This window comes from Monomorium pharaonis, chromosome 5 (genome assembly GCF_013373865.1).
Source record: "Monomorium pharaonis isolate MP-MQ-018 chromosome 5, ASM1337386v2, whole genome shotgun sequence".
Classification (NCBI taxonomy): domain Eukaryota; kingdom Metazoa; phylum Arthropoda; class Insecta; order Hymenoptera; family Formicidae; genus Monomorium; species Monomorium pharaonis.
In genome coordinates this window covers 25,349,729-25,362,943 of record NC_050471.1, presented here as the reverse complement: position 1 = coordinate 25,362,943, position 13,215 = coordinate 25,349,729, and positions in this window count along the sequence as shown.

Below are 13,215 nucleotides of genomic sequence, written 5' to 3'. Positions count from 1 at the left end.
CAGATTTAAAAAATTATGCATAAAAAATGTAATTAACTTTATTATTATTAAACTTGCGGTATATATTCTGTTTAATAACTTGAACTATCGAATTATGTCTCCTTGTCCCCGCTTAGTTGTACATATTTTTTAACTGTGTATTTGCCTGTCTCTCTCTCTCTCTCTTTTTTTTTTTTTTTTTTTTTTTTTATAGAGGAGGAAATCTTCAAAAGACTCCCCGAAAGACCAGGAGAGTGTGGGATTCAACGGAAGGCACGTCGGACGAAAAGCCTCACCGCCGCCTACCCACTAAAACCTCCTCTTTCCTATAACATGACCTAATGGGAAAAGTCTGAAACAGGCGGTAAACAACACATTTGCGAGCCCTACAACCCTAGATTGATTTTCCTGCCTAACCGTATTTCCATTTATTCGTTTACCTATTCACACATTCCTACCTACCCGTATCTCTACCTACCCGTATTCCTACCTACCTACGTTAATTTTTGACACTCTTTTGATAAATGTCTTCATTTTTCCGGCCAGATTGGACTCACCTTTCGTTGATCCTGGCCAAATCCATTCTAGCTGCATAACAGCCAGATAATTTAAGACATTTAAGTAATGGCGAATTAAACAAGTATATACATTTATACTTGTTTTAAATAAAAATGTTTTACCAAAAAAAATTACCGGGTAACACATACATACATTATGATCAAGTATATTATGTTTAAAAAATGCAAATAAAAAACATTTAGAACAACGAATCTATGAAAAGTCGCATTTATCTGTATTATTTATAATACATATCAAATAAAAAGATTTAATATAAATTTCATAGATTTGTTGTTTTATAAAAAAAATCGTCACTCACCGATCCGATGCGCAACGAGCGGAGTTATTCGGCCACGAAGCTGCGATGATACTGTAACACACAAATATAAGATTCAAATTAAAACAGTGCTTAAAATAATAAATATTTTTGAAAATTTTATAATTTATATATTAAATATTATATTATATATTAAAATAAATAAATAATAAAAATCATTTGTGCAAATGAAAAATATTTACCCCAAGGTTGCTCCGCTGATGCCCGATGCCCTTCCTGGACCTCCTCCTCCTCTCGTTGCACAACTGAACACTTGCTACGGTGATTCTGTAACAAACGAACGCAAAGTCCAATTTAAAGCAGAACAGAAGGAACAATTAATATTGTAAAAAATAATTCAGGGAATGCAGCTCTGTACTTGGGTTCATTAAGTAAATACAATAATTAATTGATAGAATAATTTTGTAAAATACTTTAACATACATATAGATTGAAATTAAAATAGAGCTCACAATTGCTAATATAAAATGAAAGATGATTGTTACATATAAAATTTATTATTCTTTTAATTATTAATATAATCGTCATATAATTAATATTTTTCGAAATAAAAAAGGCTTCATAAAATTAAATTTGTATAAAATTTTACGTGATTCTCGATAATGCTGTAATTTATCTAGTAAAATCGAATGGAAAAAACTATTGATTTTATACAAATAATAAGTTATACTCACTCCAAGGAATGACACTGCGGAATGACACGATGCCTTGCCCAGGCCTGCGTCTCCTCCTCCTCTTGTTGCACACTCGCGACACTCGCGAATAACATACTTTGTTTTCAAATAAATCGGTCGGCACTCCCGAAGCAAACGCGCGTGAAACTAATTAGACTAATCCATAAAACCCATGATACGACTTCAAATACAAAAAAGAGTTGCGTAAGTTTAATTTTATCTTATTGTGGATTTATTAGTAACGTTTTTTTTTAAGGGTGGAAAAACAGGTCGCGAAAACACGAGACGATGTAAAGCGCACGGCGAGATAAGCTTTAGTTTCTTAAGTTAATTTACTCGCGATTTTCCAAAATACTTTGTTGTAAATTTATTTAAAATGCTTCTATTTCTTTATATCAAGGGGGAACGAGTAATTGGTTGCGACGAGCACCTTGATGGAGGCCCTCGTCGCGGATAGATGTCCTGAGAGAGACATCGAAGAACGGGAAGGACAAAATGATTGCGACGATCGCTTTGACGCTCTCGACGCGGACAGATACCTTGAGAGAGGCATCGCAGGAAGGAGAAGTGTGGAGGCATGGGAAAGCAAGTCGCGAAACACGAGACGACGTAAGACGCGCGGCGAGATAAACTTTAGTTTCTTAAGTTAATTTACTCGCGATTTTTCAAAATACTTTGTTGTAAATTTATTTAAAATGCTTCTATTTCTTTATTTCAAGGGGGAACGAGTAATTGTTTGCGACGAGCACCTTGATGGAGGCCCTCGTCGCGGATAGATGTCCTGAGAGAGACATCGAAGAACGGGAAGGACAAAATGATTGCGACGATCGCTTTGACGCTCTCGACGCGGACAGATACCTTGAGAGAGGCATCGCAGGAAGGAGAAGTGTGGAGGCATGGGAAAGCAAGTCGCGAAACACGAGACGACGTAAGACGCGCGGCGAGATAAACTTTAGTTTCTTAAGTTAATTTACTCGCGATTTTTCAAAATACTTTGTTGTAAATTTATTTAAAATGCTTCTATTTCTTTATTTCAAGGGGGAACGAGTAATTGTTTGCGACGAGCACCTTGATGGAGGCCCTCGTCGCGGATAGATGTCCTGAGAGAGACATCGAAGAACGGGAAGGACAAAATGATTGCGACGATCGCTTTGACGCTCTCGACGCGGACAGATACCTTGAGAGAGGCATCGCAGGAACGAAAAGTGTGGAGGCATGGGAAAGCAAGTCGCGAAACACGAGACGACGTAAGACGCGCGGCGAGATAAACTTTAGTTTCTTAAGTTAATTTACTCGCGATTTTCCAAAATACTTTGTTGTAAATTTATTTAAAATGCTTCTATTTCTTTATTTCAAGGGGGAACGAGTAATTGGTTGCGACGAGCACCTTGATGGAGGCCTTCGTCGCGGATAGATGTCCTGAGAGAGACATCGAAGAACGGGAAGGACAAAATGATTGCGACGATCGCTTTGACGCTCTCGACGCGGACAGATACCTTGAGAGAGGCATCGCAGGAACGAAAAGTGTGGAGGCATGGGAAAGCAAGTCGCGAAACACGAGACGACGTAAGACGCGCGGCGAGATAAACTTTAGTTTCTTAAGTTAATTTACTCGCGATTTTCCAAAATACTTTGTTGTAAATTTATTTAAAATGCTTCTATTTCTTTATTTCAAGGGGGAACGAGTAATTGGTTGCGACGAGCACCTTGATGGAGGCCCTCGTCGCGGATAGATGTCCTGAGAGAGACATCGAAGAACGGGAAGGACAAAATGATTGCGACGATCGCTTTGACGCTCTCGACGCGGACAGATACCTTGAGAGAGGCATCGCAGGAAGGAGAAGTGTGGAGGCATGGGAAAGCAAGTCGCGAAACACGAGACGACGTAAGACGCGCGGCGAGATAAACTTTAGTTTCTTAAGTTAATTTACTCGCGATTTTTCAAAATACTTTGTTGTAAATTTATTTAAAATGCTTCTATTTCTTTATTTCAAGGGGGAACGAGTAATTGGTTGCGACGAGCACCTTGATGGAGGCCCTCGTCGCGGATAGATGTCCTGAGAGAGACATCGAAGAACGGGAAGGACAAAATGATTGCGACGATCGCTTTGACGCTCTCGACGCGGACAGATACCTTGAGAGAGGCATCGCAGGAAGGAGAAGTGTGGAGGCATGGGAAAGCAAGTCGCGAAACACGAGACGACGTAAGACGCGCGGCGAGATAAACTTTAGTTTCTTAAGTTAATTTACTCGCGATTTTCCAAAATACTTTGTTGTAAATTTATTTAAAATGCTTCTATTTCTTTATTTCAAGGGGGAACGAGTAATTGTTTGCGACGAGCACCTTGATGGAGGCCCTCGTCGCGGATAGATGTCCTGAGAGAGACATCGAAGAACGGGAAGGACAAAATGATTGCGACGATCGCTTTGACGCTCTCGACGCGGACAGATACCTTGAGAGAGGCATCGCAGGAAGGAGAAGTGTGGAGGCATGGGAAAGCAAGTCGCGAAACACGAGACGACGTAAGACGCGCGGCGAGATAAACTTTAGTTTCTTAAGTTAATTTACTCGCGATTTTCCAAAATACTTTGTTGTAAATTTATTTAAAATGCTTCTATTTCTTTATTTCAAGGGGGAACGAGTAATTGTTTGCGACGAGCACCTTGATGGAGGCCCTCGTCGCGGATAGATGTCCTGAGAGAGACATCGAAGAACGGGAAGGACAAAATGATTGCGACGATCGCTTTGACGCTCTCGACGCGGACAGATACCTTGAGAGAGGCATCGCAGGAAGGAGAAGTGTGGAGGCATGGGAAAGCAAGTCGCGAAACACGAGACGACGTAAGACGCGCGGCGAGATAAACTTTAGTTTCTTAAGTTAATTTACTCGCGATTTTTCAAAATACTTTGTTGTAAATTTATTTAAAATGCTTCTATTTCTTTATTTCAAGGGGGAACGAGTAATTGTTTGCGACGAGCACCTTGATGGAGGCCCTCGTCGCGGATAGATGTCCTGAGAGAGACATCGAAGAACGGGAAGGACAAAATGATTGCGACGATCGCTTTGACGCTCTCGACGCGGACAGATACCTTGAGAGAGGCATCGCAGGAAGGAGAAGTGTGGAGGCATGGGAAAGCAAGTCGCGAAACACGAGACGACGTAAGACGCGCGGCGAGATAAACTTTAGTTTCTTAAGTTAATTTACTCGCGATTTTCCAAAATACTTTGTTGTAAATTTATTTAAAATGCTTCTATTTCTTTATTTCAAGGGGGAACGAGTAATTGTTTGCGACGAGCACCTTGATGGAGGCCCTCGTCGCGGATAGATGTCCTGAGAGAGACATCGAAGAACGGGAAGGACAAAATGATTGCGACGATCGCTTTGACGCTCTCGACGCGGACAGATACCTTGAGAGAGGCATCGCAGGAACGAAAAGTGTGGAGGCATGGGAAAGCAAGTCGCGAAACACGAGACGACGTAAGACGCGCGGCGAGATAAACTTTAGTTTCTTAAGTTAATTTACTCGCGATTTTCCAAAATACTTTGTTGTAAATTTATTTAAAATGCTTCTATTTCTTTATTTCAAGGGGGAACGAGTAATTGGTTGCGACGAGCACCTTGATGGAGGCCTTCGTCGCGGATAGATGTCCTGAGAGAGACATCGAAGAACGGGAAGGACAAAATGATTGCGACGATCGCTTTGACGCTCTCGACGCGGACAGATACCTTGAGAGAGGCATCGCAGGAACGAAAAGTGTGGAGGCATGGGAAAGCAAGTCGCGAAACACGAGACGACGTAAGACGCGCGGCGAGATAAACTTTAGTTTCTTAAGTTAATTTACTCGCGATTTTCCAAAATACTTTGTTGTAAATTTATTTAAAATGCTTCTATTTCTTTATTTCAAGGGGGAACGAGTAATTGGTTGCGACGAGCACCTTGATGGAGGCCCTCGTCGCGGATAGATGTCCTGAGAGAGACATCGAAGAACGGGAAGGACAAAATGATTGCGACGATCGCTTTGACGCTCTCGACGCGGACAGATACCTTGAGAGAGGCATCGCAGGAAGGAGAAGTGTGGAGGCATGGGAAAGCAAGTCGCGAAACACGAGACGACGTAAGACGCGCGGCGAGATAAACTTTAGTTTCTTAAGTTAATTTACTCGCGATTTTTCAAAATACTTTGTTGTAAATTTATTTAAAATGCTTCTATTTCTTTATTTCAAGGGGGAACGAGTAATTGTTTGCGACGAGCACCTTGATGGAGGCCCTCGTCGCGGATAGATGTCCTGAGAGAGACATCGAAGAACGGGAAGGACAAAATGATTGCGACGATCGCTTTGACGCTCTCGACGCGGACAGATACCTTGAGAGAGGCATCGCAGGAACGAAAAGTGTGGAGGCATGGGAAAGCAAGTCGCGAAACACGAGACGACGTAAGACGCGCGGCGAGATAAACTTTAGTTTCTTAAGTTAATTTACTCGCGATTTTCCAAAATACTTTGTTGTAAATTTATTTAAAATGCTTCTATTTCTTTATTTCAAGGGGGAACGAGTAATTGGTTGCGACGAGCACCTTGATGGAGGCCCTCGTCGCGGATAGATGTCCTGAGAGAGACATCGAAGAACGGGAAGGACAAAATGATTGCGACGATCGCTTTGACGCTCTCGACGCGGACAGATACCTTGAGAGAGGCATCGCAGGAAGGAGAAGTGTGGAGGCATGGGAAAGCAAGTCGCGAAACACGAGACGACGTAAGACGCGCGGCGAGATAAACTTTAGTTTCTTAAGTTAATTTACTCGCGATTTTTCAAAATACTTTGTTGTAAATTTATTTAAAATGCTTCTATTTCTTTATTTCAAGGGGGAACGAGTAATTGTTTGCGACGAGCACCTTGATGGAGGCCCTCGTCGCGGATAGATGTCCTGAGAGAGACATCGAAGAACGGGAAGGACAAAATGATTGCGACGATCGCTTTGACGCTCTCGACGCGGACAGATACCTTGAGAGAGGCATCGCAGGAACGAAAAGTGTGGAGGCATGGGAAAGCAAGTCGCGAAACACGAGACGACGTAAGACGCGCGGCGAGATAAACTTTAGTTTCTTAAGTTAATTTACTCGCGATTTTCCAAAATACTTTGTTGTAAATTTATTTAAAATGCTTCTATTTCTTTATTTCAAGGGGGAACGAGTAATTGGTTGCGACGAGCACCTTGATGGAGGCCCTCGTCGCGGATAGATGTCCTGAGAGAGACATCGAAGAACGGGAAGGACAAAATGATTGCGACGATCGCTTTGACGCTCTCGACGCGGACAGATACCTTGAGAGAGGCATCGCAGGAACGAAAAGTGTGGAGGCATGGGAAAGCAAGTCGCGAAACACGAGACGACGTAAGACGCGCGGCGAGATAAACTTTAGTTTCTTAAGTTAATTTACTCGCGATTTTCCAAAATACTTTGTTGTAAATTTATTTAAAATGCTTCTATTTCTTTATTTCAAGGGGGAACGAGTAATTGGTTGCGACGAGCACCTTGATGGAGGCCCTCGTCGCGGATAGATGTCCTGAGAGAGACATCGAAGAACGGGAAGGACAAAATGATTGCGACGATCGCTTTGACGCTCTCGACGCGGACAGATACCTTGAGAGAGGCATCGCAGGAAGGAGAAGTGTGGAGGCATGGGAAAGCAAGTCGCGAAACACGAGACGACGTAAGACGCGCGGCGAGATAAACTTTAGTTTCTTAAGTTAATTTACTCGCGATTTTTCAAAATACTTTGTTGTAAATTTATTTAAAATGCTTCTATTTCTTTATTTCAAGGGGGAACGAGTAATTGGTTGCGACGAGCACCTTGATGGAGGCCCTCGTCGCGGATAGATGTCCTGAGAGAGACATCGAAGAACGGGAAGGACAAAATGATTGCGACGATCGCTTTGACGCTCTCGACGCGGACAGATACCTTGAGAGAGGCATCGCAGGAAGGAGAAGTGTGGAGGCATGGGAAAGCAAGTCGCGAAACACGAGACGACGTAAGACGCGCGGCGAGATAAACTTTAGTTTCTTAAGTTAATTTACTCGCGATTTTTCAAAATACTTTGTTGTAAATTTATTTAAAATGCTTCTATTTCTTTATTTCAAGGGGGAACGAGTAATTGGTTGCGACGAGCACCTTGATGGAGGCCCTCGTCGCGGATAGATGTCCTGAGAGAGACATCGAAGAACGGGAAGGACAAAATGATTGCGACGATCGCTTTGACGCTCTCGACGCGGACAGATACCTTGAGAGAGGCATCGCAGGAACGAAAAGTGTGGAGGCATGGGAAAGCAAGTCGCGAAACACGAGACGACGTAAGACGCGCGGCGAGATAAACTTTAGTTTCTTAAGTTAATTTACTCGCGATTTTCAAAATACTTTGTTGTAAATTTATTTAAAATGCTTCTATTTCTTTATTTCAAGGGGGAACGAGTAATTGGTTGCGACGAGCACCTTGATGGAGGCCCTCGTCGCGGATAGATGTCCTGAGAGAGACATCGAAGAACGGGAAGGACAAAATGATTGCGACGATCGCTTTGACGCTCTCGACGCGGACAGATACCTTGAGAGAGGCATCGCAGGAAGGAGAAGTGTGGAGGCATGGGAAAGCAAGTCGCGAAACACGAGACGACGTAAGACGCGCGGCGAGATAAACTTTAGTTTCTTAAGTTAATTTACTCGCGATTTTTCAAAATACTTTGTTGTAAATTTATTTAAAATGCTTCTATTTCTTTATTTCAAGGGGGAACGAGTAATTGTTTGCGACGAGCACCTTGATGGAGGCCCTCGTCGCGGATAGATGTCCTGAGAGAGACATCGAAGAACGGGAAGGACAAAATGATTGCGACGATCGCTTTGACGCTCTCGACGCGGACAGATACCTTGAGAGAGGCATCGCAGGAAGGAGAAGTGTGGAGGCATGGGAAAGCAAGTCGCGAAACACGAGACGACGTAAGACGCGCGGCGAGATAAACTTTAGTTTCTTAAGTTAATTTACTCGCGATTTTCAAAATACTTTGTTGTAAATTTATTTAAAATGCTTCTATTTCTTTATTTCAAGGGGGAACGAGTAATTGGTTGCGACGAGCACCTTGATGGAGGCCCTCGTCGCGGATAGATGTCCTGAGAGAGACATCGAAGAACGGGAAGGACAAAATGATTGCGACGATCGCTTTGACGCTCTCGACGCGGACAGATACCTTGAGAGAGGCATCGCAGGAAGGAGAAGTGTGGAGGCATGGGAAAGCAAGTCGCGAAACACGAGACGACGTAAGACGCGCGGCGAGATAAACTTTAGTTTCTTAAGTTAATTTACTCGCGATTTTTCAAAATACTTTGTTGTAAATTTATTTAAAATGCTTCTATTTCTTTATTTCAAGGGGGAACGAGTAATTGTTTGCGACGAGCACCTTGATGGAGGCCCTCGTCGCGGATAGATGTCCTGAGAGAGACATCGAAGAACGGGAAGGACAAAATGATTGCGACGATCGCTTTGACGCTCTCGACGCGGACAGATACCTTGAGAGAGGCATCGCAGGAAGGAGAAGTGTGGAGGCATGGGAAAGCAAGTCGCGAAACACGAGACGACGTAAGACGCGCGGCGAGATAAACTTTAGTTTCTTAAGTTAATTTACTCGCGATTTTTCAAAATACTTTGTTGTAAATTTATTTAAAATGCTTCTATTTCTTTATTTCAAGGGGGAACGAGTAATTGTTTGCGACGAGCACCTTGATGGAGGCCTCGTCGCGGATAGATGTCCTGAGAGAGACATCGAAGAACGGGAAGGACAAAATGATTGCGACGATCGCTTTGACGCTCTCGACGCGGACAGATACCTTGAGAGAGGCATCGCAGGAACGGAGAAGTGTGGAGGCATGGGAAAGCAAGTCGCGAAACACGAGACGACGTAAGACGCGCGGCGAGATAAACTTTAGTTTCTTAAGTTAATTTACTCGCGATTTTCCAAAATACTTTGTTGTAAATTTATTTAAAATGCTTCTATTTCTTTATTTCAAGGGGGAACGAGTAATTGGTTGCGACGAGCACCTTGATGGAGGCCCTCGTCGCGGATAGATGTCCTGAGAGAGACATCGAAGAACGGGAAGGACAAAATGATTGCGACGATCGCTTTGACGCTCTCGACGCGGACAGATACCTTGAGAGAGGCATCGCAGGAAGGAGAAGTGTGGAGGCATGGGAAAGCAAGTCGCGAAACACGAGACGACGTAAGACGCGCGGCGAGATAAACTTTAGTTTCTTAAGTTAATTTACTCGCGATTTTCCAAAATACTTTGTTGTAAATTTATTTAAAATGCTTCTATTTCTTTATTTCAAGGGGGAACGAGTAATTGTTTGCGACGAGCACCTTGATGGAGGCCCTCGTCGCGGATAGATGTCCTGAGAGAGACATCGAAGAACGGGAAGGACAAAATGATTGCGACGATCGCTTTGACGCTCTCGACGCGGACAGATACCTTGAGAGAGGCATCGCAGGAAGGAGAAGTGTGGAGGCATGGGAAAGCAAGTCGCGAAACACGAGACGACGTAAGACGCGCGGCGAGATAAACTTTAGTTTCTTAAGTTAATTTACTCGCGATTTTTCAAAATACTTTGTTGTAAATTTATTTAAAATGCTTCTATTTCTTTATTTCAAGGGGGAACGAGTAATTGTTTGCGACGAGCACCTTGATGGAGGCCCTCGTCGCGGATAGATGTCCTGAGAGAGACATCGAAGAACGGGAAGGACAAAATGATTGCGACGATCGCTTTGACGCTCTCGACGCGGACAGATACCTTGAGAGAGGCATCGCAGGAAGGAGAAGTGTGGAGGCATGGGAAAGCAAGTCGCGAAACACGAGACGACGTAAGACGCGCGGCGAGATAAACTTTAGTTTCTTAAGTTAATTTACTCGCGATTTTCCAAAATACTTTGTTGTAAATTTATTTAAAATGCTTCTATTTCTTTATTTCAAGGGGGAACGAGTAATTGTTTGCGACGAGCACCTTGATGGAGGCCCTCGTCGCGGATAGATGTCCTGAGAGAGACATCGAAGAACGGGAAGGACAAAATGATTGCGACGATCGCTTTGACGCTCTCGACGCGGACAGATACCTTGAGAGAGGCATCGCAGGAAGGAGAAGTGTGGAGGCATGGGAAAGCAAGTCGCGAAACACGAGACGACGTAAGACGCGCGGCGAGATAAACTTTAGTTTCTTAAGTTAATTTACTCGCGATTTTTCCAAAATACTTTGTTGTAAATTTATTTAAAATGCTTCTATTTCTTTATTTCAAGGGGGAACGAGTAATTGTTTGCGACGAGCACCTTGATGGAGGCCCTCGTCGCGGATAGATGTCCTGAGAGAGACATCGAAGAACGGGAAGGACAAAATGATTGCGACGATCGCTTTGACGCTCTCGACGCGGACAGATACCTTGAGAGAGGCATCGCAGGAAGGAGAAAGTGTGGAGGCATGGGAAAGCAAGTCGCGAAACACGAGACGACGTAAGACGCGCGGCGAGATAAACTTTAGTTTCTTAAGTTAATTTACTCGCGATTTTTCAAAATACTTTGTTGTAAATTTATTTAAAATGCTTCTATTTCTTTATTTCAAGGGGGAACGAGTAATTGTTTGCGACGAGCACCTTGATGGAGGCCCTCGTCGCGGATAGATGTCCTGAGAGAGACATCGAAGAACGGGAAGGACAAAATGATTGCGACGATCGCTTTGACGCTCTCGACGCGGACAGATACCTTGAGAGAGGCATCGCAGGAAGGAGAAGTGTGGAGGCATGGGAAAGCAAGTCGCGAAACACGAGACGACGTAAGACGCGCGGCGAGATAAACTTTAGTTTCTTAAGTTAATTTACTCGCGATTTTCCAAAATACTTTGTTGTAAATTTATTTAAAATGCTTCTATTTCTTTATTTCAAGGGGGAACGAGTAATTGTTTGCGACGAGCACCTTGATGGAGGCCCTCGTCGCGGATAGATGTCCTGAGAGAGACATCGAAGAACGGGAAGGACAAAATGATTGCGACGATCGCTTTGACGCTCTCGACGCGGACAGATACCTTGAGAGAGGCATCGCAGGAAGGAGAAGTGTGGAGGCATGGGAAAGCAAGTCGCGAAACACGAGACGACGTAAGACGCGCGGCGAGATAAACTTTAGTTTCTTAAGTTAATTTACTCGCGATTTTCCAAAATACTTTGTTGTAAATTTATTTAAAATGCTTCTATTTCTTTATTTCAAGGGGGAACGAGTAATTGTTTGCGACGAGCACCTTGATGGAGGCCCTCGTCGCGGATAGATGTCCTGAGAGAGACATCGAAGAACGGGAAGGACAAAATGATTGCGACGATCGCTTTGACGCTCTCGACGCGGACAGATACCTTGAGAGAGGCATCGCAGGAACGAAAAGTGTGGAGGCATGGGAAAGCAAGTCGCGAAACACGAGACGACGTAAGACGCGCGGCGAGATAAACTTTAGTTTCTTAAGTTAATTTACTCGCGATTTTTCAAAATACTTTGTTGTAAATTTATTTAAAATGCTTCTATTTCTTTATTTCAAGGGGGAACGAGTAATTGTTTGCGACGAGCACCTTGATGGAGGCCCTCGTCGCGGATAGATGTCCTGAGAGAGACATCGAAGAACGGGAAGGACAAAATGATTGCGACGATCGCTTTGACGCTCTCGACGCGGACAGATACCTTGAGAGAGGCATCGCAGGAAGGAGAAGTGTGGAGGCATGGGAAAGCAAGTCGCGAAACACGAGACGACGTAAGACGCGCGGCGAGATAAACTTTAGTTTCTTAAGTTAATTTACTCGCGATTTTTCAAAATACTTTGTTGTAAATTTATTTAAAATGCTTCTATTTCTTTATTTCAAGGGGGAACGAGTAATTGTTTGCGACGAGCACCTTGATGGAGGCCCTCGTCGCGGATAGATGTCCTGAGAGAGACATCGAAGAACGGGAAGGACAAAATGATTGCGACGATCGCTTTGACGCTCTCGACGCGGACAGATACCTTGAGAGAGGCATCGCAGGAAGGAGAAGTGTGGAGGCATGGGAAAGCAAGTCGCGAAACACGAGACGATGTAAGACGCGCGGCGAGATAAACTTTAGTTTCTTAAGTTAATTTACTCGCGATTTTCCAAAATACTTTGTTGTAAATTTATTTAAAATGCTTCTATTTCTTTATTTCAAGGGGGAACGAGTAATTGGTTGCGACGAGCACCTTGATGAAGGCCCTCGTCGCGGATAGATGTCCTGAGAGAGACATCGAAGAACGGGAAGGACAAAATGATTGCGACGATCGCCCTGACGCTCTCGACGCGGATAGATACCTTGAGAGAGGCATCGCAGGAACGAGAAGTGTGGAGGCATGGAAAAGCAAGTCGCGAAATCACGAAACGACGTAAGGCCACCACAGCATTCAGCCGCCCGACGAATCGGAGCGTTACCGGAGTTACCACGAGGAGGTAGCTGGGTGACTTGGTCGTGAGAGGCTTAGTGGACCTTACGAGAGGTCTTTATTGCGCATCACTCCCCGACAATGATACCCCCCAAGAGTTTACCTAAAGGAACGTCCAGCCTCCGTGACACCCATACGACGTGGTTCTCAGGCC